This window comes from Podarcis melisellensis, assembly GCF_964234715.1.
Source record: "Podarcis melisellensis genome assembly, chromosome: 7".
Taxonomy (NCBI): Eukaryota; Metazoa; Chordata; class Lepidosauria; order Squamata; family Lacertidae; genus Podarcis; species Podarcis melisellensis.
The window spans coordinates 43,771,239-43,797,959 of record NC_138539.1 but is presented as its reverse complement, the minus strand read 5'-3'; positions in this window follow the sequence as shown (position 1 = coordinate 43,797,959).

The window sequence follows — 26,721 nt, the reverse complement described above, 5'->3', positions numbered from 1 at the left end:
CCTCCTTACAGCAACTCCTGCAGCCAAGCAGGCACCAAACATTGTTCTGATTTCCTTTGGACCACATCAGCTGTCTGGGTATCTCAGGACCTTTTTTTTAACCTTTTTTAATCACCTAGGCTTGCACCCTGTGGAGGTCACTTCAGAGCTGCTAACACAGTGGTTTGCCTTCAACCCCAGAGGCACACTCCATTGTTTCTCAAGACAGATAGATGCCAACAATAAGGTTTTACCATGGTTGCATCAATCCATTGTTGCTTTGGGATTTATTTATTTTTAAAGAAAAAGCTGTCTAGAAAGGTTTTCAAATAAATAAACGTAGTAGCTGCAAAAAGTTGCTTTGTCACTGATATTGTTAAACAATTGAAAGTCTTTAAACTTGGCTGATCTATTGCAAATTGCCCAGAGAGCATCTAATAAATCCTAGGATACTTTCTCTCCATCTGCAATACAGAATATCCTTCCATAATGTTAACAGGTTATATTTGATAACCCTTAGAACTTCTTAACACATTATGATTTTGTGTCACTCTTTTTTTCCCATAATATAATTAACTTACCTAAGGGGAACACATATTTTAAAAGCTCGACTTTAAAAATAAGTAAATAGTTGTTTAAAAGTATGCTGGGGTCTTATTGGTTGTCATTGGATATTGATATATCTAAAACAGCAGAGAGTGCTACTCAGAAGTTACGTCCGTTCAGATTTATTCTGCTTCCAAGGTCTGCTTCTTTTTCTGGCTCTGCTTTTTTAAAAATCATTTTTGCACTTACCGTTAAAAAAGAGAGAGAGAAAGGAAGGAAGGAAGTGCCAGAGCACCTGCAACTCTCATGTATATGCATGAAATGGAATTATGTCCCTCTGGGATGCTGGTGTTGCGACTTGGGGGAGCTGGCAAAGTAACCATGACAACGCGCCTCAGTGACATGACATTCTGCTTTTAAGTGATAAAAGTATGGTTTACGCTGGTAAACAAACACCATTACAACTTTACCTCAGCAAGTGGTGGCGCCGGTGAAATCCAGATTGGCAATAGTCTAGCCCTAGGTATCTCTTTATTCATCTCTTTCCATCAGCCCCATTGTTATGTTAATAACTAGATCTGATGGGATGGAGTACAGTATATATTCAAGCATCCTTCCCTTCCAATACAGGATATGCAAGACAGAAGAACTGGAACAAATAACAACTCATGCAATATGTATTCTCTTGGGAAAATCTGAAGTGAAAAGCAGCTGCTAGGACCAGTGGTCAGGGATGATGGGAACTGTAGTCCTAAAACAATTGGAGACCCAAGTTTGGGAAGCCCTGCAGTAGATGATACTACAGAAGACAGCTTCCTATGTTCTAAAACTACTGTGTGTGTTTTAGAGGTGTCTGGTTCATAGAATTATAGAATGGTTAGAGCTGGAAGGGACCAGAGGGTCATCTAGTCCAACCTCCTGCGATGCAGGAATCTTTTTGCCCAATGTGGGTCTCAAAACAACAACCCTGAGTTTAAGAGTTTCATGCTCTACCGACTGAACTATCTCATCAGCCCTTGGTTTTCAGATCCGATCCAAAGCAAGATGGACTTGCCCAGGCTCCTGATCTCAGAAACGTTGGCAGCACAAAAATAACTGAAAAGGAGTTTAGATTTGACCGCTACAAATGCTTTTTTTGGGGGGGGGATTGCAACCAAACAAATCTGAAATATTTGGCTCCTTATGGGGCTTGCTTACCATTCAATATTCATTTGGCCATTACCATCACAATAAAATAATAAAACGGAACACATGCTCTGTGCATACGTTCCTGCAGAGTTAAGATTTGGAAATCTTTACTAGAAATAAAACATCGCAGAGTCCTCAGCACATATGTACCCCTTGCAACATTCTGGTGTACAATGCGGTCATTATTAAAATAATCATAATCATTGGAGTGGGTCCCAAGAACACAAATCTTTTTCTATTGTCCTGCTCTATAATTTCCATAATGTTGAAAAACAAAGCTCCCCGTCTTGCAAAGAAAATATGGAATTCTTTCATTCCTGGTGCTGCATTCAGAACTCAGAAAAGCGACAAAGGAAGCAAAATTGAAGAGGTCAGATTGAAAAATGAGAGTGAAATTGCTCTCCAAAAATGAACAGAAAGTGCCCCTGAAGCTGACCAGATATGGCTGTTTTGTGAGGCCTGAAGCTCTTTGGAGCTGCAGCCATCCTGTTGCTACTCTTTAAAATTAAAGCTGCATGCTGAGCAGAGGGCCACGGTCCATAGACCAAATGCTCGCAGAGAGAGCTGCTGCCACCTCAGCTCCAGGCTCTAGAGCCAAGATGCAATTGGAAGCATTTCCACCACTCTCATCCTGGCCAGAGGCAAAGTGGCTCCCTCCAATGCACAACCACCAAGGGCCGTGCTGCACCCACCACTGCCCAAGTGCTCATGGAAATGCTGCTGGCATCACTAACCAAATGTCACGGGCAGCTCTCCTTTCTAGCCCACTAACTAGCTATGCCGTGGCACTGATCCTGCTTTCCCAATAGCCATGGAAGCAGATACCGGGCACAGTCATTAGCTGTAACGATTCCATGTTTATTAACACCCTTAGCTAGGACACAGATGCTCTAGTGACAAGTACCATCACTGCTACAACTATTCTTTTGACACAACAAGCCATGGATCGCAGCCAGAACGCCAGAGGATGACAAGCTTGTTACACCTATGAGATTTTTTTTCTTTGGATGATCAATTTTTTATTTTAGTGAAGCTGAGAGAATAATGTCAGAGTTTTCAGTACATGAATACAAAAAAGTTCGCTTGTTGTTTTTTATTTTGAAAATCTGGTTATTTCCCCAAGTATGCTTTTTTACCAAAATTTAGCAGAATATTAATCTTTTAAAAATACCACACCGATGCTCATTTAAATGTTAAAGCAGTAGCTGTAGGTCCATATATAGTGTGCAGCATAGGTTCTCTTTTCTAAGGGTGCATTCAGTCACGGGGAACATTGTATTCCTTTTCCTGCTAGCACTTCTGTCCTGTTTTTGAATGTTTCCTTTATACTGCAGGACCTGTTGTGTTGAGGATCTGTGGCTTTTTGACTGCTATACCGGCATGTTGCTAAATTTCATTCACACCAGTAGCTTTGGTGTGGCACACCAAGGAATGCCACTGAACAATGTTGCTACTCCCCACCCATCCAGCAAATGTCCCCCTATGATTCCTCAGTGAAAACAGCACGAGAGAATTGTATGCTGCCCCAAATTTGATAGCTTTGTCCCTGTGATTTTCCAAGTTAAGGAGGCTGCAGACGATTTTTCTCCCCTGAAATCAGATAACATGGGAATGAGCTCTAAATATGTTCCATTAATTTTCTGTAAGTGGCTTCTATGTTGTGCGAAAGTTCAAACACAATGCAGAAATTAACAGTTAGGGAAGCATCAGGAAAACAGAATAAACTGCTATGTGAATGCAGCCTAACAAATGTGAACAGAAAACTGTAATCAATTAATCCTCTGGTGTCCCACCTGACTTTATGTCAGGGCCTGATACACTGTTGTGAGGACCTTAAGAAATAAGGTATGCTTCATTAGGGAAAAGAGTGGAGACAGATGTAAACTGAAAGTTTTAGTATTGTTTTGTATTGTACAGTGGTACCTCAGGTTACATACGCTTCAGGTTACAGATGCTTCAGGTTACAGACTCCGCTAACCCAGAAATAGTACCTTGGATTAAGAACTTTGCTTCAGGATGAGAACAGAAATCGTGTGGCGGCAGCAGGAGGCCCCATTAGCTAAAGTGGTGCTTCAGGTTAAGAACAGTTTCAGGTTAAGAACGGACCTCCAGAACGAATTAAGTATGTAACCAGAGGTACCACTGTATTGTATTATTGTAATTTTTTGTAAAATTCTGTCTGCAATCATTATTAAAATTAAATATTAAAAAAATGTCTGCGTTTATTTAAAAAACTGCTAATTACTTTTCAGAAACAGTATCAAGATAGAAACATTTTGCCACAGAGGTTCATAGCAAAGCCTTCAAATCTAGCCTAACACACTTTGCTTAGGTTACAGAATATTGGGTGAGAAGACCCTCGGATAGAATTTGAACTGCATGCAACTTTCAGCTCACAGCTCTCTATGCCTTTTCATAGGCAAGATACCTGTGGGCTGCTTCTCAGCAAGCAGCATAATCCGAAGGCAGCTATAAACAGACAGCTCCACAGTAGGGGCTCAGCAGGAGACTCTCAGTAGGCAACAGCTTACCAGTCTCCCAGATTCGGGGAAGGTCACAAGGGATTGGGGAGAAGGAAGTGTTCCTGTTGCCCAAATGACCACATGGGTCTTGCTTCAGTGCCCCCTCAGTCACAGGGAACAGTCTTCTTGCTACTACAGAATAAGCGTTCCTCATTTGGCTCTTTTAATTCTTCCAAAAATCTCAACTTGCATATTCAGGAGGTCTTTTCTAACTCCGTCTGTGACACATTCTGTTTGTTTTGTGTGTGATTGAATTATGAACCAGCATGAGGCAGGGCACACAGAAAGCTGTAAAAATCTATTATCTGTACATTGGGGTAGGGAACAAATGTGGCCCTTCAGACTTGTTGATATGGCCCTCAGATCTCTTTCCAGACCACACCCTTTTCACACTCCTGGCTGGAATGTGTCTTGAACAAATAATAATGACCCTTGTTTGTTTGGATGGTGGATGGAGAGGTGTGTCACTGTGTGCATAAACTAGCCTATTGTACAAAGGTAGAATTTACACTTGTTTTTCTGCCCATTTTTCCCCTCCCACCACTGACATTTGGCTCTCAGAAAGTGGTCCAGAAAGAAGTGTGGTCCTCCAGGTGAAAAGGTTTCCCCATTCCTGCTCTACACACCTGCTTTTTCTTTGATGGCCTGCAGAGCCCGCTTAGGAATGTACAGCCATATTGCTTTAATGCCCTTTTTGGCCTTTCACCTCCTTAGATTGTGGGTTGGTGAAACAGGTGAAATGTTATCTCTTTCCTTTCAAGATCTTTGCTCCCCCCTTTTCCTCCTTGGCAACATTTTGTATCTGCTGTAACAGATGATGATTTTGTTCTACGCTTCACGTACTCCTTAAACTTGTTCATCACTGACTTTCTGCCTCATAATACAACGCCTTACAAATATCATGGGGAATGACACAGAGAAGCTGAACAATTCAGCCGTTCTGTCAAATGCTTTAGAAAAGAAAGGGAGAGAGAGAGAGAGCGGGGGAGAAAATCTCCTGACCTAGCTATCACAGGGAAAAACAACAACAAAACAACTTGCTGAAACATCACCTAAAACAGGAGGTTCCAATTCATTGGAACTCGACTTATTACATGGTTGAGCAGCTCCTGGAACAACAAAATGCTGTGCAAGATTTTGTGGACCAGTGCAAGGTAGGGAAAAAGAAGTAGATAATCTCCTAACCTTTACACTACTGAGTCTGACAGCTGCTCTGGCTACCGTCCTCCTTGGGAAGTCGGTGCTGACAAGGCATGTCTGTACAAAGGACCAAGTGAAGAGCCCTGCCAACTGTGTTTCCTTTCTGTTTTCTAACCAGGCAAAATCCTATTCAAATCAGCTGGCATTCGACTGAGAAATGAACTGGAGGACAGACCTCTGGAGTTGACTTGACATGCTTTCCAAGAAACAAATAAATGGGGGATTCATTTAGAAATTAAAAAATGGGCAAATCTCCTTCCAAAACTCAGCTTCCAGAAGGCTTCATACTGCCCTAGGGGCATAGGGTGAGTCTTCCATCCATGGAGAAGCTGTCATCTGAGCTCACTGCACATTCACCAGGAAATAGGTATCCTATTTCACGGCAAAGCTGTTGAACAGCTACTGAAAACTTGCCACTTGTTCAAAAATCAGGCAGAAGCACACCTGCACTGCACATGGTTGCAACCTCTTTCCTTAACTCATTATTCCGATATTAGTGATGGGTATTTGAATCTCAGTGGCTTCAAATTTACTGTAACAAAATCTCTAAAAGTCTATTTGATTTATTTACTCTTGGTCAGTATACTGAGGACTGCTTTGCAAAAACTTTCAGGGAACTAGAACCTTAACACCAGCCAGTTATATTCATGCTGCTGATGATTCTGAGTCACACTTCCCAAATTCTTTTATTCTAAAGGTCCTTCTGTCTACCTTCAGCAGCAAAATCTTCTTACCTGATGATTTTAATTGCTTGAGAGTTAAGCGCTTGTTTCCATAAAGTCTTGTGCATCTCCCAAGTCTAATAGCGGACATCCTAGCAGATGTGAAAAATGCCTGGTAGGCCATAGAGCTCCACACGGCATGACACATATCCTCCAACATTCCTCTAATGAAAATAAGGATGTCCTATTCAATACTACTACTACTACTACTACTAATAATAATAATAATATATTTATACCCTGTCCATCTGACTGGGTTGCCCCAGCCACTCTGGATAGTTTCCAACATATATAAAAGCATAATTAAACATTTTTAAAAATCCCTATACACGGATGCCTTCAGGTGTCATCTAACGATTGTTATTTATAACTATATTTAATTATTTATCTCCTTAGCCCAGAGGTCACGTAACTCCATACCCTCCAACATTTTTCCAGTTAAAATTGGACATCCTAAGGAAAAGTGGGACATTCTTGGATCAAATCAGAAACTGGGATGGCTTCTGTAAGTCTGGGACTGTCCCTGGAAAATAGAGACACGTGGAAGGTTAGCGGCACTTAAATCAAAAAGGCATTATGGAGGATGCATTATGTTCAACTGTTCTTTTTCTGAAGAAGAAGGATAAGGTGGTGAAACAACTGGAAAAAACAAACACAAAGCCTCGACTGCTGAGAATCCAGAAATGGCACCACTGTACTTCTTTACTGGGAGCAGAGTCTGAAGGGCTCATAAATCAGGTACTCACACCCTCTGGTGGACATCTACTACATATGAGATTTGTCAGGTGGCATACAGTAAGAGTAGCAATGCTATTTCCAATTTCCTTTCCTGGCATACGAAACAAGATGGGATAGGAATGTCAGGGGAAGATTTAAAGGGTATGTGGTTGGAACAATGCCCAATTTTGGCTGAGATTCTCAGGGGTAGATAAAGGCAGAACATAATTCTGAATAGCCTGGAGGTGGCCTCCAGAATGACTCACACAAGAGATCCAGCAAGCTTCCTCTAGCTTGGGAACACGTGGAATACAAATGAAGCTGACAACCGCCTGTGTCCCCTGCTCTCGTTCCTGTCCTTTTCTGAATAACTTTTAAATCACGATTACAGAATCAGGGAACCAAAGCCTCTAAGAACAAGTAGCTAATGGCAAAACCACCAGGGCAAACAACACCGTTGACAGTAATGAGCGTCACATGGTCCTCCTGGAAGCACAAACAAGGCATAAGTGGAAGTTGTGCATGCTAGTCAACTACCAAGGGTTTTATGGTACAAGAAATAATAGGCATAAAGTGTATATATTTATTCCCACTTTGTAGTGGCTGATGCACTGAAGGTGCACTCAGTGGAATCAAAGAATATTCTAGAATGCAATCATATCACCCTTATGTGTTCCCGTGTTAGCGTCTCATGGCCTGCTGGCAAGACCTCTTTCTCCACATAAAGATTCCTTCAACATAGTAGAGAAAGACTTAGGACAATCTAAGTGCACTAGGCAGAGCATTGAAAGAGCTTTATAATTTGTCCATATAAAAATTACAGACTCTGGTGTAATGTAAGCTGGTGAGGGCAAAGGTAAGGCAGAACTATGCTACATGAGGCAAACACAAGATTCCCTATTCCACATCTGCCTCACATTGTAAATATAAGACCATGGGGAATTTGTAAGGAAAGTAATGGGTAGGAGCAGAATTCATGTATCTGAAAACCCCTGTCCCTGGACTGTTTATATTGATGCTTTACACACACACACACACACACACACACACACACACCAGAAAGAGTCTGAAAGTGAGCTTCTGTGAAGGAAACAGCCTGGGAAGGTGCCCCAAAAGTAGAGGTGGGGAACCTTTGGCCTTCCACATTTTGGACATCTCCCATCAGCCTTGACTATTGACCATGCTGCCTGGGGCTGATGAGACCTGTAGTTTGCAACATCTGGAGAGTCTAAGGTTCCCCATCCCTGACCTAGAGGAAAATAAGTAGATTTGAGAACAGTTAAACGCCCTCCCATTTGCCAGTTCTTCCCTGCAAAAGTCCCCCAGTCTTCCAAAACATGCTACCTTGGTGTTTGTAAATATGATAATATCCATTTGCTGAGGGGTTAACATGGAGGGGCGGGAGAGAGAGGAGGAAGAATCCCCTTCCATTAATGCTAATCCTCATGCATTCAAGTAATTGAATATTCAAGTAATTGAATATCTCCCTCATTCTCTTACCAATTGGCACCTGCCCATTCAGTCACTTGCTCTGAGTCGCCTCCTGCCTGAGAAAGGAGAACTTTGAAGGCCCACACCTTTTGTTATGAGACCCTACTTGCTTTGCATATTATCAATATCATAGGAAATGGGGGGTGGGAGGTGGAATATTTTGCTATATATCAAAACAGGTAGAAGTACAAAACCAGCTTAAATGGTATAGCAATATGACGAGAAAGATAGCTAAGAGAAACCCAGAACCAGTTTCCCAGAAACAACACGAAATGTCAGTGCAATACTTTGAGGTGGTCTCTAAGAAGCCGCCTGCAGAGAACTCGCTGCCTGCTGGAAGCTCCCTGCTAGCTGCAGCCTGCTGAGAAGGGGGCCTGCTGAGCCGCTGCCTGGTGAAGGTTGCCTACACAACGTCTCTGATGGAAAGACGCTGTTAAGCAGCCCATGAGCAAACTAAGGGTCACCTCACTTGGTTTTCTTAAAGTGAATCTGATTGAGGGAGAATTGCTGTAAGTGGAGCTTAGCTGAAGATGTCAGTGGAATCGATTCAAAATGTGGATAATAACTGCAACACACAAGGAGAGAAGCACTTTTAATTTTTGAGACAAGCTGCTACTTGTACATATAAAAGCCAGCTCCCAGTTCCTACCCCCCCCCACCTAGTTCTAACTTCACATTGAGAAATGGTACCCAGAGTAGGAAGTGTGCAGCTGAAGAGATGGATCATAGGATGCTGTCTAGGTTTACTGGATCATTGGTCCATGAAGCTTGTAGCAACTCTCCAGGATTTCAGACCAGGGTGTCTCCCATCTCTACCTGGGGATGCTGGGAATCAAACCTGGATCTCAAAGCAGATGCTCTACCACTTAGCTATGGCTCTGAGTAGGACTATGCAGATAGGAGCTGACTCAGTTCTCAGTGGAGTCCTTTGGCTTCTATACCCCTATTGGGGAATTCAGTCCATATGATTACAGTGACATGGAGTGGGGAAAATCTGCTGGCTCCATCCACCCTCCTTACCATCTGCATCTGGGTTTCTCAAACTTGGGTCTCCATCTGTTTTTGGACTGCAATTCCCATCATCCTGCTAGCTAGGGATGAGGGCAAGTGAGGGCCAAGAGACATTTAGTTCTGGCCCCCGGTGCACATATACTCAATCAGCACCCAAGCCACACTATGCAGCCTTCATCATTTTCAGCAGATATCCTTAAATGACACTCCTTTCACTCTCATCAATAGCCCTCATGATGGTGAGATTTTGCTAAATTGCACATGCATGGTTGTTGCTTTCTGCTTATGCCCAAGCATGTTCTCAGCAAAGGGAAATACTTGCACATGTGTGGAAAGGACAGTTTTAGCACATGCACAATTATTTCTTTCCAAATTTCCTTCCACAGCAGAATATCAGGCACTTCCCCTTTTAAACAACAGCAACAAAATCACCAGGACTACAGAAACTTAGGGTTATATCCAACAAAGTCACTCGCATCTCGCTTAGCCCTAGGGCAGGTGGATCTAGTTCAATGGGACTAAGGTAACATAAAGTTCCAACCTAAGTGAGTCCAATAAGCCAAGGTCATCTTTTTTAGGGCAGACTTTGGAATTGTCACACTGGTCTTCTTTGATATCTCATGGCTGCTTTTGTGAATTTTGTTGCTCAGGTATGCTTGTAAGCTGCTTTGGAGGTTTTCATGTTGAAGGGCTGTTTGGGAGTGCTTGTGAGTGTGATCCTATGCATGTTTTCTCAGAAGTAAGTCCCTGTGAGTTCAGTGGAGCTTACATCTAAGTAAGTGTGCATAGGATAGCATCCTTAATGAAGTAAAGAAACCTGTCTAAATCTTCCAGGGAACTGTCAATTCATTGACTATCATAATAAAAGATTTGCAAACAAATTTACAAGAATTCACATGTAGCAAACCTCACTTCTGTTGTGTTTAATCACTTTTGGTTGCAACCCAACAGGGAATCCTCTGACCACAGAATGCACCCTTAAAAGCTTTGCATAATGTTATTAAATTTATAGCTGATGGAATGTTAATTTGCAGGATTTCTTTAATATTGGAGTGCTCAAGCCCATCAGACAAATGTTTATCCTTGCTACATCATCGGAATTGAAAGCCTTTGTTGTGATTCATCTGCATTAGCAGAAGAACAACATATTTTTTATAAGTAGCAATTTCTCTTTCTGTCTCTCTCTCTATATATTTGAGACTATGAACATTTTCAAATTATATTTTATAGGGGGGCAAAAGAGAACAACACAGAAAAATATATCTACCTGTATGCTAGGAATGGCATAGCTGAATTCAGGCATTGTGAAACTGAACACAGAGAGGCAGAGGAGTGACATATGTTGCAGTGTAACCCCAAATCCCATCTGCCTCTCCCCTCAGCCTTCCTACATTGAGCTGAATGCACTTAGAAGTTTTCCCATGATTGGTAATCCTCCACACTTACCTGCCTTGTTTGATATAAGTGAGAATTACCCAATGGGTAAGTCTCTAAGCACAGTAAGGCTTGTGTGTTTCAAGTAGCAGTTCCATGTTAAACCTGTGTGGTTTAGAGCTGCTTTAAGTGCTCACTTCACCAAAGGATCAGCACACACATGACATGTCTCCTCAGTTTTCTTCCCTCCCAATCACAATTTCCTAACAGGTATACTGTCTGTTGGAACGCACTGCATAAATCAGTCAGGTTAAGACCATCACAGTGAATTTCCGTGTACTGCCAGCAACAGCCCCTGACATGGAGGTAGGGAAACTCACTTATGTGATGGCCCTGACTCATATAACAAGTTTTAACAGAAGAGATGCTTGGCTGAGAAGGGATGATGAACCTCATGATAAATGTCATTTCCAGACCAGTTCACAGTTCATGTGAAATGATTTGTCACTAGTCCCCATGATAAACTGTCAGTGGGTAAAGGATAGCAAATAGCTATTTCATGTCCTTCTTTGGGAGAAGCTTAAATATAGCTTATTAGCTTTTAATTTCACGAGAACTTGTATAGTAGGACCACTCATCACCTGAATCTATAGGTTAGATGAGACTCCAAACATTGCATGGGAATATTGCACAAAACTTTGCATGACAGAAGTGACACATTTCTGCCTTCAAGGTTTAGGATCTCAGGTGAAAAATATAAACCTGATCAAAAACAAGGGAAATGTGGAAAGGTCTAGGCAGGAAAAGAAGGAAGGAAGGAAATGGCAGAAGGACAGAAAATGAAAGGAAACAATAAGGTCAAATGTGGGATGAGTCTTGTTTTAGAAACAAGCATATTTCTGGGAACATGAATGAAACAGAATGATAATGAAAAAAGCAAGAGTTGAAATGATTATTATTGGGAGATCAGAACAAAATGTTCCTCTAGAGAATCAAGCTCATTCCTGCATCATGAGATGAACTATTCTGAACTGTTGAGAATCCATCTTAGTAATTGCTCAAAATATCTAGAGATTCATTTTTGGAGTATGCTGCACCTCTCTTTGAGATATTGAATACCTTTAGTTCTCATCAGTAAAACCGGAGAGTTGGGTGTTCAGCATCACAAAAGGCTGAACCCATAAGGAGGTGCTATTTTTAAAAAGTGATTGATTTTGGAGCTCATTCAAATGAGGGCCTAATTGCCCACATTTGCTTTGAATCAGGTATTGTTTGAGCAGGTGTTGCGTGTTTCTCCCCAGACAGCTCTGCTGTTGCACCTGCAAACATGTCCTCCTCTTTCAGCCTTGAGCCCCTCAAGCTCATCCTTGTGAGAAGGATCACCTAGCAGGTGCTCTTTGTCTCACAGGCTTACCTGAATCAAAATAAGTTGATAGCTCACCCCACCACCACCACCCAAATTATATCAGAAGATTTTTAAAAATCAAATCTACAGAATCACATTTTCAGCCCACTCAGCACATTTAATATAGAGAATTTACAGAAGAGGAAAAAGAGACCTTAGCACAAATTAATTCTATTGAATAATGTTGGCTGCTTTTCACAAGCAGTTGAAGTAGAGCACTTGGATTTGAAACAAGTTAGGGCAGGGAAGAAAGGGGAAAGTGAACAAACCTAAGTCTAATTATTCTGATACATGAGTGGACTGGGTTGCCCTCTCACTGCTTGGCAACATTGGGTGTTGCCAAACACAAGTGGCAAGGGTAGTAAGAGAAAGTTGAAAGGACATGGAGTTTCCCTTGAATGTGGTAATTTCCCCACTGTCTCCCTTTGCCACTATGGACAAATAATGGGAAAACAAAGAGAAACCACCAGCAGCAGTAGATATGGTGCTCTCAACACATTGTTGGACAATATCTCCCATCATACCTGACCATCGACCATGCTGGCTGGGGCTCGGCCACATATGAAGGGTACTATGAGCTGGTTGGAGAAGAGAAGAAGCTTGCTCTCATTTAAAATACAGCATTTGCCATAGCAAACCAGTCAAGGAGTTCCCCTTCTAGTAACTATTTGGTTCAAACTATCTGTTTTCTGTCTTTCCAGATTCATTTGATTTTGTGCCCTCTTGCTGAAACTGTTCACTTGTCTTCCGGAAATATTCCTGATATAAAACTAATTTTTCTCTTAGAATATTTCACTTCTATGTTTTAAAGGCCTTCACCAAAGTTATATGGTGCCATTTCTCCATAGTGGGAAGGTATAAGAGATGTGCCACATCATTGCATCCCAAGCAGAATTAGAGATTGGGCTTAGTTTTTATTAAATTCTGGTCCAACAATCTCTGGTTTATTACCCTTATGACTTTTTTCCCACGATTATATTTTTAACAAGATGCTATGATGACTTCTACGACTTTACAGTGTTTCCTGTTTCGTTCTCTAATGTATACATTTCATGTTCATGTACAAAAATTTCTACCAGATTTTCATTAGTGTCTGCTCCTTTCTGTGATAATGCTTCATTGGGTGATATCTAACTTTGGTCATACTCAGAGGAAACACACTGAAATTAATGTGATTATAACTTGTCCATTTATTTCAGTGGGCTTACTCTTGAGCTTGACAGAGTTGGCTACCACCCAACCTATAATAAAAACCAGAAAATTCTTATTAAAGTCCTATATAACACTGTCTGCTCCTTTTTTGATTGATCAACTAACCTGCATGAAGTTGGTAAGTGAGAGCATTTCATCCGTGGTAATTTTATTAACTACAAGCAAAATATGGACCCCCCTTTTTTTTGTTAGATTGGCGTATCCCATCATATATTTTCCTTGTGATTTCAAGTAAAACTATTTTTTCCTTGATACTGATTAATATCTTATTCCATTACCAAGCATGAGCCTGATGCAGGCAGCGTAGCTGAAAATGACATTTCCATACTAGTGATTTAGTACTTAATGTCTGAAATAAAAATCCTTGAATGCTGTGTCAAAGAATGGCCAACAGTACTTCAGAAAAATGACAGCACATGAAGTGAAGTTTTAAAAAAATTACAACTATTTACTATGGCTGGATTTTTTTAAGTCATCCAAAGGGATTTGAAAACTCTTCGTAGAGCTTTGCTTAAAGCCCAGTGAAGTCAGCGATCCCCTTTTCGCTACAATAGGCTGCCAATTGAACCTAAGTGCTTTTGGAAATTAACCCTAAATGCAGGCATACTCTAACTTTCTTTATGACCCTCCCTGAACCAAGAAAGTAATTCCTACATTAGGGAGCTGTAAACCCTTCTCTTACACTGAATAGCTTTTAAAAATACTACATAGATGGTAACCTGGAGGCACTCAAGAGACATCTTCTGATTTAGGCTGCAATCCCAACTTCACTTACCTAGGTGTAAACTTACTTCTGAGTAAACATGGTTCAGGTTGCACTGTTATTCTCTTCCATCCCTCTGATCCACAGCAAATGTGTGGTTCTAATGTAAGCCTGTACAGCTTAGAATCTACCAAACTGAGCAGAGCCACATACTTTGTCCTGCAAAATGTTTGACAATCATCTTATTTTTCCAATTCCAGGTAGACAGGGGGAAAGAGAAGGTTGATCAACTCCTTAATTGGCTACTGTAGACGACTGGTAGACTGCACAGTTGTGGAGACCTGTTCCAATGTAAGATCTCATAAGTCATTGTGTAAGTAGCATTATTTAAAAGATCTCAAATCCCGCAAACCTAAATACATAATTTGTGAATGATCTTACGTAGTCACAGCTGGCAGAAGAGGGTGATACACCTACCGTTAATGCCTTCTGGCAAATGCTAAAGTGTGCATTTATCAATACGCTATTGTCTCAATTGGCATTCACACAACATAGCCTAAAACCCTTCAATCTCTCACTAAACTAGAGATTTTACTAATTACCACATTCATTTGAATTTTTATTATATTCAAATAATAAAAGCCATTATTAGGGTCAATCTAAATCCGCAGTGATTGCAATTTTAGGATTTTCTGCTACAATTTGGCTCTGATCTTCCAAGTCTGGGCTTTCATATTATAAGGGTAAACTTTGTTTTGAGCAAGACAGACATTGATATATTGTTTCTCAGCAGTGAGTTAGCTCTTGACAAGTGTGTACGGCTCATACTTACACAGGACTATACAATGGAAGACTATGGTCTCACTCTCTCCTATTTATTTAAAGTTTTCTTAAATTCTGTTATTCAGCTGAAAAGGGCTTAAAGAATGGCTTATATCCATAGACTAAGATAGTTCCTCTCCTCAGGCTTATAACGTAAAAGGTAAAGGGAATGAGAATCCCCTGTGTGCAATAGGACTGTGTGGAAAGAGGTCTGAACAACTACATTGCCTACTGCAGGAAAAGATACAAAGATTACATTGTACAAAATTATTCATTGAAGGAAATACTAATTGAGTAGCAAATACTGTAACTATAAGTGATTTTGAATCTTCATACTGCCTGCTTACACTTCTTGATAATCAGCTTTATCTTAAATTATTGTTATACATGCCAGTGAAAGAACCCCACATTTCACGACCTTCATGCCATTTAAAAACATAGTGTTCAGACAATTTTGCATATTTCTCTTGTTAAACCTCACTACACAAACACAGTGCTAATGGCTAAAAGCCAGGTGAGCATAGTATTATTAGTAACAGTAATTATCCTTTTATACCCCATTTTTCAGGTGTTGTCAGAGCTCAGAGCAGGCCTGGATTACCTTGTTACAATTTTGCAGGAGGGATTCAATTCAAGTATGCCCAGTTAAAGCACATTAAAGCAATCTCTTCTTCTGGCACAACAGATTCACTTTTAAAAGACTGGACTTCTTGCAATAAGGAAAAAGTGTGGGATAAATGACAGATTAAGGCGGTGTACACAATATACCTTTAAAACACATTCAAGGCACTTTCTTTCCCTCATAGAATTCTGGACATGGTAGTTTACCCCTCACAGAGTAAAAAAAAAAGGTAAATGACCTCTGGACGGAAGTCCAGTCAAAGGCGACTATGGGATTGCAGTGCTCATCTCACTTTCAGGCCAAGGGTACTGGTGTTTGTCTACAGACAGCTTTCCGGGTCATATGGCCGGCATAACTGAACCACTTCTGGTGCAGCGGAACACCGTGACGGAAACCAGAATGCATGGAAACACCGTTTACTTTCCTGCTGCAGCGGTACCTATTTATCTACTTGCACTGGTGTGCTTTCAAACTGCTAGGTTGGCAGGAGCTGGGACAGAGCAACGGGAGCTTACCCCATCATGTAGATTTGAACTGCCGACCTTCTGATCGGCAAGCCCAAGAGGCTCAGTGGTTTAGACCACAGTGCCATCTGCATCCATAATTCCTAGTAACCCTTAACAAACTACTGTGCCCATAATTCTTTGATGGAAAAGATGTATTTAGAATGTGCTTTAAAAGTATAGTGTGCACACAGCCAAACAGGAAGTCCTATAACCTTCCTGCAAACAAATCAGGATTGTATACCCCCCCACAAAAAAATCAGAACAAATGTCCCCTAGCAAGCAAACATCACATAACCTCTGTACAAATTTTGTGCAAGCAAATTGGGATGACTGCTCAATAGACAGGGTCACCTGGAAGGAACCCTCTCATTCTTCCCTCTTTGCTGACATATTGGAGGGGTAGAGGAAGGCTTGCCTATGGATGCGCAAAGATGAAAGCTTGTTCCAGGCAAATGATAAGTCTTCCTGACCCTCATGTGTGCGGTGGGTGAAGTGGGTGAGGTAGGAAAACTTCTTCGACAAAGACTTTGTAATGGAGCCATTAAAACCAACCAGAAATTACATTCACAAATATCATCACAACATTTGCGGATAATAAGTGTGGTACAAAGAGCACATTCCCACCTAAGTGCTAATATTACAGAAGGGTGCATTCTTGTCCAATAACATTTGGTCCAGTAATTGAAAACGGCCCATTAAACATTTACGGAAAGTTAGAATGGAAACAAATACATAAAGCAGACATGCTCGTCTCTCCCAAATCCCAAGTTAAGAATTAAGGAAATGCAAATGCTCCTGAAAGTGAATGTATCATATCAATAACTATTTTAGGGAGCCATGGACACCCTTCTGTGCCACCCAGCTATGGCGTAGTAAAGCACAAGAGAGGTAAATATGAAGCCATTCTACAAATTCTGTACAACACCAACTATCAATAAAGAAGCCATTTGATATTTTAAAATATCAAACTGTGTGCAAATCAGGGTTTCAATGCGCACCTGGGTCACACAGATCCATTTTTCCATGTGTGTTTTCATTCACACAAGAGCCCTTTCTGTTTCCGTGCTTCCTTCCCACAGTAGTGCTTGAGCAGATGTATTGATTTTGGGTGCAGTTGTCCTCTCCCTTCTTTTACTACTTCCCCAGCCTCTGGAGTTTACAGAAACCTGAAATTCATTGCAGGCATACAGGCGCAGATATTTGTTTACCTGTGTGCATGCATCCTTTTTAAAAAATGGTTTCGTCCATTAGTTAGTGCAGTAACAAACTTTCACCAAAGTTTGCCTCCTGTGCTTCAACATGCATTAAAAGCTAGAATTTGATCCACTGAAATAAAACTCCAGTAGTAAAAAGGTGGTAATCTCAGAGTAGCAGCAACACTGACTTGAATGAAGCCTTATGGCATGGAAGCAAAATTTGGCTCTTGGTGTCAATATAAAAACCAGCATGTTTGTGACCCATTCTGCTGAAGGATAGGTTTTGTTTTTATTATTTTTAAAATGCCCATTAGTTATCTTTGCCATAATAAAACTTTATTGTATTTCATGGTTTAAAACCTAAGAAGCCCCTGGATGTGGTGAGGGGCAGGGGGGAATGGAGACATCGAGGTTCCAGACCCCAGAACTGTGTCTGAATAAATTGAAATTGATAATTGGAAAAAGAAAACCATAAAGTGGAAATTAATGTACTTTAAGAGGTGAGCGGCTTTTGGTAGTTATTGGACGGTAATAGAACTGGTTGTGATGCAGTCTAATTAGCAGCTTATAAATTATATATGTATTTTTTATAATTCCAATATATGTACAATATGGGTTTGTTTGTTTTTAAAAGTTCAGTGTGGAGCAACCCATTTGATGTGGCTCAGCAAAAAGCAGTACTATGCATTGAAAAAGCAATCAGCTAACTCTTTGAGTACATCAAGCAGGATAATTCAGATGGTTTTAAATCACGATTATGAAAATATAATTAGGTGGTTTCATGTTGGTTGGTGAATGCACAGGGAAAAGTGATTCTCAGAAAAGAAAAAGACATATAACGTTACCCAAGAGCTGCAAAGAATGTACTAACACATAAAAGAGCACATGGGTGCGCACACACACACTGCTGGCTTCCTTTACAAGTGAATCAGCAGATAATGCCATTTCCTTTAAGATTCCAGAAGAATCTTAAACCATTCATTTATTTAAACAAATACTGAATATGTGGCTCATTCTGTAGTGACTTTGGGAAAATGCCTCTTTTAAATGTGTTGAAAAATCACCACTGTGCTTTGAAAGAGGGGAGAGAATCCATTTGCTGGATTTTTAAATTTTACTTTCATATTATTAAAATATTTCTAAACTGCATTTCAGGGCACATTGCTCTCACAAGGCGCTTTACAAAACTCCTCAACAAAATCATCATAATATATTAAAAGCATCAAATGAAAACCACATTACCCTTTTAAAATGCACAATAATAATTGGACCGCAGCACAGAAATTAATAAAATGCGGGTTCACATTAAATGTCTTAGGTTTTTTCTTTAAAACAGCTAAAGATGATACTATCTGCTTGAGATGGCAATTCCACAAATAGAGGACCACCTTCCTCAAGGGTGCTGTTCTTGGTACCCATCAGTCTAACATTTTTTTATTGACAAAAAGCTGATTCCTCAGATGCTGATCTTGCAGATAACCTGGTCCCAAACTATTTAGGGCTTAAACAATCACAAACAACTCCTTAAATAGGCTCAGAAGAAACAAAGCATTTTTCTGAGGAAAACAAAAGCTATTTGCTTGGGTTTCCACTGTTTTAACATGGCTGTGCTGGCTGTCACTCAAGAGTCAATGTGGAGGGCACCGGACTGGCAAAGAACGCTCTAGAGTATTAGTATCCCTTTAGATCAGTCATGACCCATCTTTTCCTAGCTCCACCCCTTAGCCCATAAGTCATTTTGAAAGACACATTTGTCTAAATATATTTTATGGGCAATATACAAGGTAAGTCATTTTACACCCATTGATGATCCATTGATATCAATGGGCTTACATGACAGAAGTCTGTTGATTTCAGGGCATCTACTCTGAGTATGAATCAGTTTGCTATAATCCTGTGTTCGAAGAAGAAGAAGAAGAAGAAGAAGAAGAAGAAGAAGAGGTGGAGGAGGAGGAGGAGTAAGAGGAGGAGGAGGAGTTTGGATTTGATATCCCGCCTTTCACTCCCCTTCAGGAGTCTCAAAGCAGCTAACATTCTCCTTTCCCTTCCTCCCCCACAACAAACACTCTCTGAGGTGAGTGGGGCTGAGAGACTTCAGAGAAGTGTGACTGCCCCAAGGTCACCCAGCAGCTGCATGTGGAGGAGCGGAGACGCGAACCCGGTTCCCCAGATTACAAGACTACCGCTCTTAACCACTACACCACACTGGCTCTCCTTATTGTTTAACTTGCATGCTAACCTTCATTTCCTTTAGCCATGCTATACATGCCCTTTATCTCTAAACTGAGTAGATCTTTGTTAATTGATGGAGATTCATTGCTTTATTTTGTATTTATTGTACCTTGTACCTTTTGATACACTTGGTAAAAATCATTATGGTACCAAAAATAATAGAGCTTTAATTCTCAGAGTTCCCCTAGAAGAGGAATTGATTGTAAAACCACTCTGCAAATTGCAGTTCTGTGAGGGGAATAGAGGTCTCCTAACAACTCTCAGCACCATTAACAAACTATACTTCCCATGATTCTTTCAGGGAAGCCATCGCTATTTAAAGTGGTATGGTACAACTATAAATGCATAGTGAAGATAGGTCCCAAGATAGCTCTATCTATATATATATTGTGTGTGCATAAGCTCTTCCTGATTATTTTTGACAGCTATTTATTCTAGTGCCTCACATATGGTTCACTTCATTGTCCTTCTGACTGTGCATCCACACATGGACCTATGTAGTTTCTTAACTGCTTGCAGTCATTTAGACCTAGAAGCCAAGCCTTATGAGGAATGGTTGAAGGAGCTGGGTATGTTCAGCTTGGAAAAGAGGACACTGAGAGGAGATATGATAGCCGTCTTCAAATATCTAAAGGGCTGTCGCATGGGAAAATGGAGCAAGCTTGTTTTCTCCTGCTCAGGAAGAACTTGAACCAATGGCTTCAAGCTCCAAGAAAGGAGATTCCAACTAAACATCAGGAAAAAAATTCTGACAATAAGAGCTGTTCAATAGTGGAACAGTCTCCTTCCCTGGAGGTTTTAAAGCAAAGGTTGGATGGCCTTCTGTCATGGATGCTTCAGCTGAAATTCCTGCATTGCAGGGGGTTGGGCTAGATGACCCTTGAGGTCCCTTCCAACTCTATGATTCTATGACCCCAGCCATGGCACTGATTGGTACATCTTTTTCCACTCTCACATTTTTTGGGGTGGTTGAGTGGCCCATTTATATTTTGACTGTTCACGGTGGGATTTTATTTTATGGGACTGATGAAGTTCAGAATTCAGGAAGATGCTAGAGAAGTCTTTTCATGGTAAGAGCAGCTTGACAATGGAACCAATCAGTTCCCAGGGCAGGGGCAGAGAACCTGGGGCGCTATAGATGTGGTTGAACCTCAGCTCCCATCACACCCAGTTTGCAAGGCCAATGGTCCAGAAACATCGGGAGGGCCACAAGTTCCCCATATCTCACTTAGGGGATATTGGGACCACTGGAGGTCTTCAAGCACTAGATCAGGAATTCCCAAACCGTGGTCTGCTTCATTCAGATGCTGTCTGTAAAAATGCAGTTAAAAATTGTGCACTATCTAGTACAATGCATTACAATTGCTGTAACGGGCAGAAGATCATTAAATGGTCCACCAAGAACCTCAGCAATTTTCAAGTGGTTGGTGGTAGTAGGGAATTTGGGAACCACTGTACTTGATCATTCCTTAGTACAAAGTAACGCAATGACATTACCTACCAAACCCTTTATAGAATTGTTGAATGGCCTCCTCTTGATCCCGTACATCCTGTGAATGGCTGCCCAGCTGTAGAAACCCAACTTTAAACAACCTTTTCATATAATATCTGATCGTCCACCTCTAGCAATACAGGCATAGACAGATGTGCCGAATGATATCAATATGCGGCTGTGATTCCACTATGTTTAAACAAGAGCTTTGCACCAGAATTGGCAAAGAATGCAAAGTGCTTCTGTATCTTAAAAGCAGAAAGGATGGTAGAATTCTCTGCTGTTGCAATTACACGGCAGGCCTTCGATCCCTGGTCTTTTAGACAATCAGGGTAGTAATTAAGCCATTAGTTTTGTACCCAGGGCATAGAGTAATAGTTGCTATTTAGGGATTTGTTACAAGTTGCTGTGCTGTTATTTGTAAGGATTGTTTTAGTTTAAGGACTTTATGGATTATTATTATTTTTCTGATTTTGTTGTAAACTGCCTTGCAGCATGCACAAAGGGCAGTATATGAACCATCTAAATCAACCAGTATATATCTGCCTTCTCACTTGGGTGACCATATGTTGCTATCAAAGTGCAGGTCTTTAAGGCAACACAAGGCTCTTGATTGTTTAAGCCATTTGCTAAACCTGGCTCTGTTTTATACCTTATTCACCTCTGCACAAAAACAGGGATCCTACAAGCCATCGGACACAATGGGAATAGTCACGAGTTGTCTGCCAGTCAATCCAGCCACTCTCTAAATAAGACTACCGTGCTCGTTTCGGGAGCAATTTGGATGTCAGCAAGCCAGCTCAGTTTGCCATGTAATCTGAAGAAGCCCAACAACTGATGTTTATTAGCATCATATAATTGAAATATTTCATCAATAGTGCAATGAGTAATTCACTTCCCCATTTTAGACCGAGGTAGAAAGAGAGAGAGACTTAGAGTATGTGCAAACAATTTGAGCCTTCCTGTTTTTATGCCATCTTACTTACAAGGAACATCCAGCTGTTATAATTTGTCTCATCCTTCACTCTCTTGTAGAACCAGCCTTTGTTCCTTTTTTCAGTGCCAGGGACTTGCTGAGTTCCACCTGATGTGATTTGTCCAGGCATTAATAATGCATCTTCAAGATGCAAGATGCATGAGTTCCTTTTGAAACAAATCTGCTGGCAGAGGGCTGCATTGTATTGTGCTGCCTTCCCTTTTTCTTTCCTTTCCTTTTCCCCCCATTTTGCTGGGGAGGAAGGCAAGAGGACCAGAAAGAAAAAGAAAAGGTCACAAGGCTTGGGAGTGATGGGTATCCATTATTATAGGCAGGTCACTGCATCCTCATCTGAGGTCAGACTTGGAATAATGAATATTACAGCAACCATTCCTCAAAAAAAGAACCTCTTCGTACCAACCCGCCAACGAATCCCTGTGGTTTGAACTGAACAGACCACAGAAAATGAAAGTCATTGTGGATAATCTGGGAAAGGAGCCTCCTCCATTATCTTTCCAGGAGAACAGGTGAACAAGACACTGCATTTATCCATCCAGCAAGTGATCACACCAAAGGGAAGTGACAAAAAAGAGCAGATTAATTCAGCTGGAATTTTGAATATTGGTGAAGCACTCCAGCCTGCAATACTTTGATATCAAACAATGCCATTCATTAAGAATGCATGTAGGTACAGCAGGAGGAGAGGGGGAAACAAGAGTTCAGGTAGAAAATCTGGAGAAACAAGCGTAGATGGACATCCAGGGAGTTTGAAGAGGTCTTTTAGAATTGCTCAATAGCCTCCGCCACACACACACTCCTTGCTGTGGGCCTCACTGTCCCTTTCAAATCCAACGGTGGGGTTGTTGTTTTTTTAATGTACATTTAATCAATACTTTTCACTTTTAGGGTAGCTCTCCTCCACTTCTACTCCAAACCTGCCTCTGTCACCATGGCAACTACTGTTGGAGAGCAGTGTGATACCCTGTGTATACACATCAGCCATGTCACCTGAATGACTACCTGCATCTCCTTTAATCCTTGCTACAAAGAATAATTGAGTAGTAGCAATCTTCTACTTCCTGTTACATCCCACCTCAAAGGGACTTGATTTGTTAATGCTGGAGCCAGACTTCCTATGTTGTGGATAGGCTATAGGCACATTTCCATGAAGAAATGTCAACAACATGAACCTAGAAAGTACTATGAGTACAAAGCTATGCTATCCAGAAGTACTGAATTTATCCAGAGCTGGGACTGTATTACGGATGTTGTACAGCTCAAAACTATTCACACTTGTGGCTTCAGCAAAGTAAAGTTCTGTTAGCTTAAACAATCAAATCTAGATCTGTATAGAAATCCGGATCTAACAGTTATACACATCCATAAGGTTGTGATCATTGTTTACACAATGTCATAAAAAGAGAACAGTTGGCTCAATGAACAGAATAAAACAGAACAGTGAGGGATGACTTTATATTTGTTCCTCCATGTCCCTGTTCCAATGTGGATAGAAACCCTATTCTAAAACAATTATTCTGAAGTAACCATATTATTCACATGAAAAATACCATTCTAACTTAATTACATTATCATGTGAAATTACAGCCATTGGTTCTCATTGATCACTGTAGCCAATTACCCAACAGCAGTCAAGATGGCCATTGAAAAGAAAATTCTAGATTGGCTAGCACCTATCCCTCATGTTGCCTCTGGCTTAAAAGGAAGGTATACAATTTTTCCATGTGCCTTGTAGGTTTTTTGAGTAATGCTGTCCAAGTCACAGAACCAGCAGATATGAACATGTAGGCTTTCTTCACCACCTATTTTTTAATTTTTTATTTACATAGCAAAAGCTTTTGTATTATAGTTTCCTTGTTTCCCTATGAATCTTCTGGAAGTCACACTTCCTGGTTCTTGTTGTGTTGCTTGGCAAGATTAAAATGCTATCAGACATTTTGCACTTTACAGAATAAGTGACAATTTTCTGTTTTAGGTCTTGTGGAAATATTAAAAGTCACCCTTATATTCACACCACTTGTTTATTCGTTTCTATGGATAGCACTTTCCATGTGTCCTTGTTGAGCAAATGTCCGTCCAGATCATTCAAGTCCTCTTTCCCTCCCCAAGCTGATTGTTTTGTAAGAAGAAATAGACATTGGCTTAAATAATATTTTCTGTATTCTTTAAAGCTATGCTTGTGGCATTAACTGGGATGTTGAATCTCTGCCTTTGCATGGCTGACAGAAATATCTTTCCCTAGAATCCATGGACAATTGCTGTTCGTTAGAGGATGGGGGTCATCCACACAGAGCACTTTGGTCTCGGCACCAACTCCTGACCTCCTCTGTAGCTTTCAGCACAACCTTGAAAGCTTGCAGTCTTGCACAGAGGGCTGGTTGTGAGGCTAAATAATGATAAAAACAGGAGAATCTAATGTTGGGCAGAACATCTTATTACAACTTACTTCAATATGTCCCAGTAGAAACCAATATACATTCAGGCAAGGTGATGCAGGTCATTATTAGCATGGAAATGAGGGGAAAGAAAAGGAAGTCAAAAGAGGAGTCTGCCTTGCTTGCCAGGCCTGATGGCTACACGAGGCAACACTAACTACCTAACCCAGCCTGGGGAGGCACAGCTGCCCTCCACTAGCCTCCAAGGAAGTTGCTCCCCTGTCATCTCAGAAGCAGCCCAAGGGCACTGAGGAGCAGCCTAGCCAGCTAGGAAACAGCTGGTCTTGGCAGAGGGAAAAACACACACACACCAATGCCTCAGGCGAAAGCAGAGCAAGTGGGTGAGATTGACTTTGAGATATATTTAATCAGAGAAGCTGCCCCTACTGCTTTCCCCCAGCAAGCAAACTTTATCTTTATATGCTAAGCCTGTTAGGCAAAAAGTAAATGTTTTGCAATATCAATAACTTTTTTGATTGTCTGAGATGTTATTAGGTATCCTGTCTCTTACTCAGCTTTCTATCAATACACTATATTCCAGAACTGTGAGGTCTTACCTGCTTGTTTCCCTGAAGTAATTTCTTTGGAGAAATCCAGTCTGGAGTCTCTTTTTGCTTCAGTTAATCCTCTGATTCCCTAGTTCTGAACTTGTTTGCCCTTGATCTTAATCAAGGACCTGAACCAAGATGGGCTAGCTGGAGTGCTTGGTGCTAAATTAAAACCTCAGTATAGTTGGCATATCAGAAAACTGGTGGAAGGGAGAAAAACACTAGGATAGGATAATCCCTGGATATAAAACCTATAGAAAGGACAGGAAAGGGCTTATTAGGGGTGTGTGGCTCTATTTGTCAAAGGACAAATGGAGTCCAATAAACTACAAAACTTCAGAGGCATAAACTCCAGAGAATCTCTGTGGGTGAAAACACTAGGCCTAAAAAGTAATTTACTACTCAGAACATAGTGATAAAACACTTTGACCAAAACTCTGAGGAAGGTGATCCTGAGTTGGAGATAGAAATCAGGAAAGCAACCCAAGAAGAAAGTGTTTTAAAAATAGGGGATTTCAACTACCTTCACATCGGGTTCATGCATGTTTGGGGGGTGGGTGACAAAGAGGCAACTTTTGTAGATACAATAAATAACTGTGTCTTGAGAAAGAACAGTCATTCATGGAACTGACAAGAGAAGGAAGGAAGGAAGGAAGGAAGGAAGGAAGGAAGGAAGGAAGGAAGGAAGGAAGGAGGGAAGGAAGGAAGGACTTAGATGTAACCATAAGTGGTACTCAGGGTTTGTACAAAATGCTAATGTTGCCACTCCAATCGGCAAGAGTGGTCACAGTGTTATCAAATTTAACAGGGATGTGTGGGGAAAGTTGTTCAGAAAGTCCAACATGGCCACAATATTATTATTTTTTAAAGCAAACTTCTAAAATAATAATAATGAGGGTTTGGGTTAAAGTAACATTGAGAAAGGAGGGTCAGGTTACCAAACCACTTCAGGATGCTTGATCTTACCCAGTTTCTGCATGCATGTGTTCCCAGGTCTGATCCCCATCATCTCTAGGTAGGGCTTGGGAACAACCCTGTCACAACCCCTGAAGTTCCACTGCCAGTCAGTGTTGATAATAATGAGGTAGATGAAACAATGGTCCAACTCAGTTTAAGGCAGCTTCCTGTATTCCTATGTACTACACAATAAATGCTTCCCTATCCTAGAATGCTAGTTTTGAGACTGCTCTGAGTAGTCTCAAAAGCTCTTTTCAGAATCAGAGCAGTAGTGGGCCTGCAATAACCAGGTCCCTCCAAAATCCTTTTTCTTGTACATCCATGATGAATGTGCTCATGACAAGCTGCCAGGGTGGTTATATGCCACTTTCAATACCAGTTCCACTTGTAAAAGTTTTGGAGTGGTCACACTGCCTCATTTCCGATCCGTGCATATCTGGTAACTTCCTGCTGAATTCCTGTAATTTTTTTTTTATACCACAAACATTATGCTAAGGCAGGGGTCAGCAACCCTTTTCAGCCATGGGGCGGTCCACTTTCCCTCAGACCATGTGGTGGGCTGGACTATATTTTTTGGGGAAAAATAATAAACAAATTCCTATGTCCCACAAATAACCCAGAGATGCATTTTAAATAAAAGGACACATTCTACTCATGTAAAAACACGCTGATTCCTGGACCATCCGTGGGCTGGATTGAGAAGGTGATTGGGCAGCAACTGGCCCATGGGCCTTAGGTTGCCTACCCCTGTGCTAAGGAGTAAACCCTACACAAATAGGGAGAGGGAGCCCTAAGATGGTTGGATGGCATCTTGTACACCTTCTTCTTGTATTGTTCTGCTTTTCTT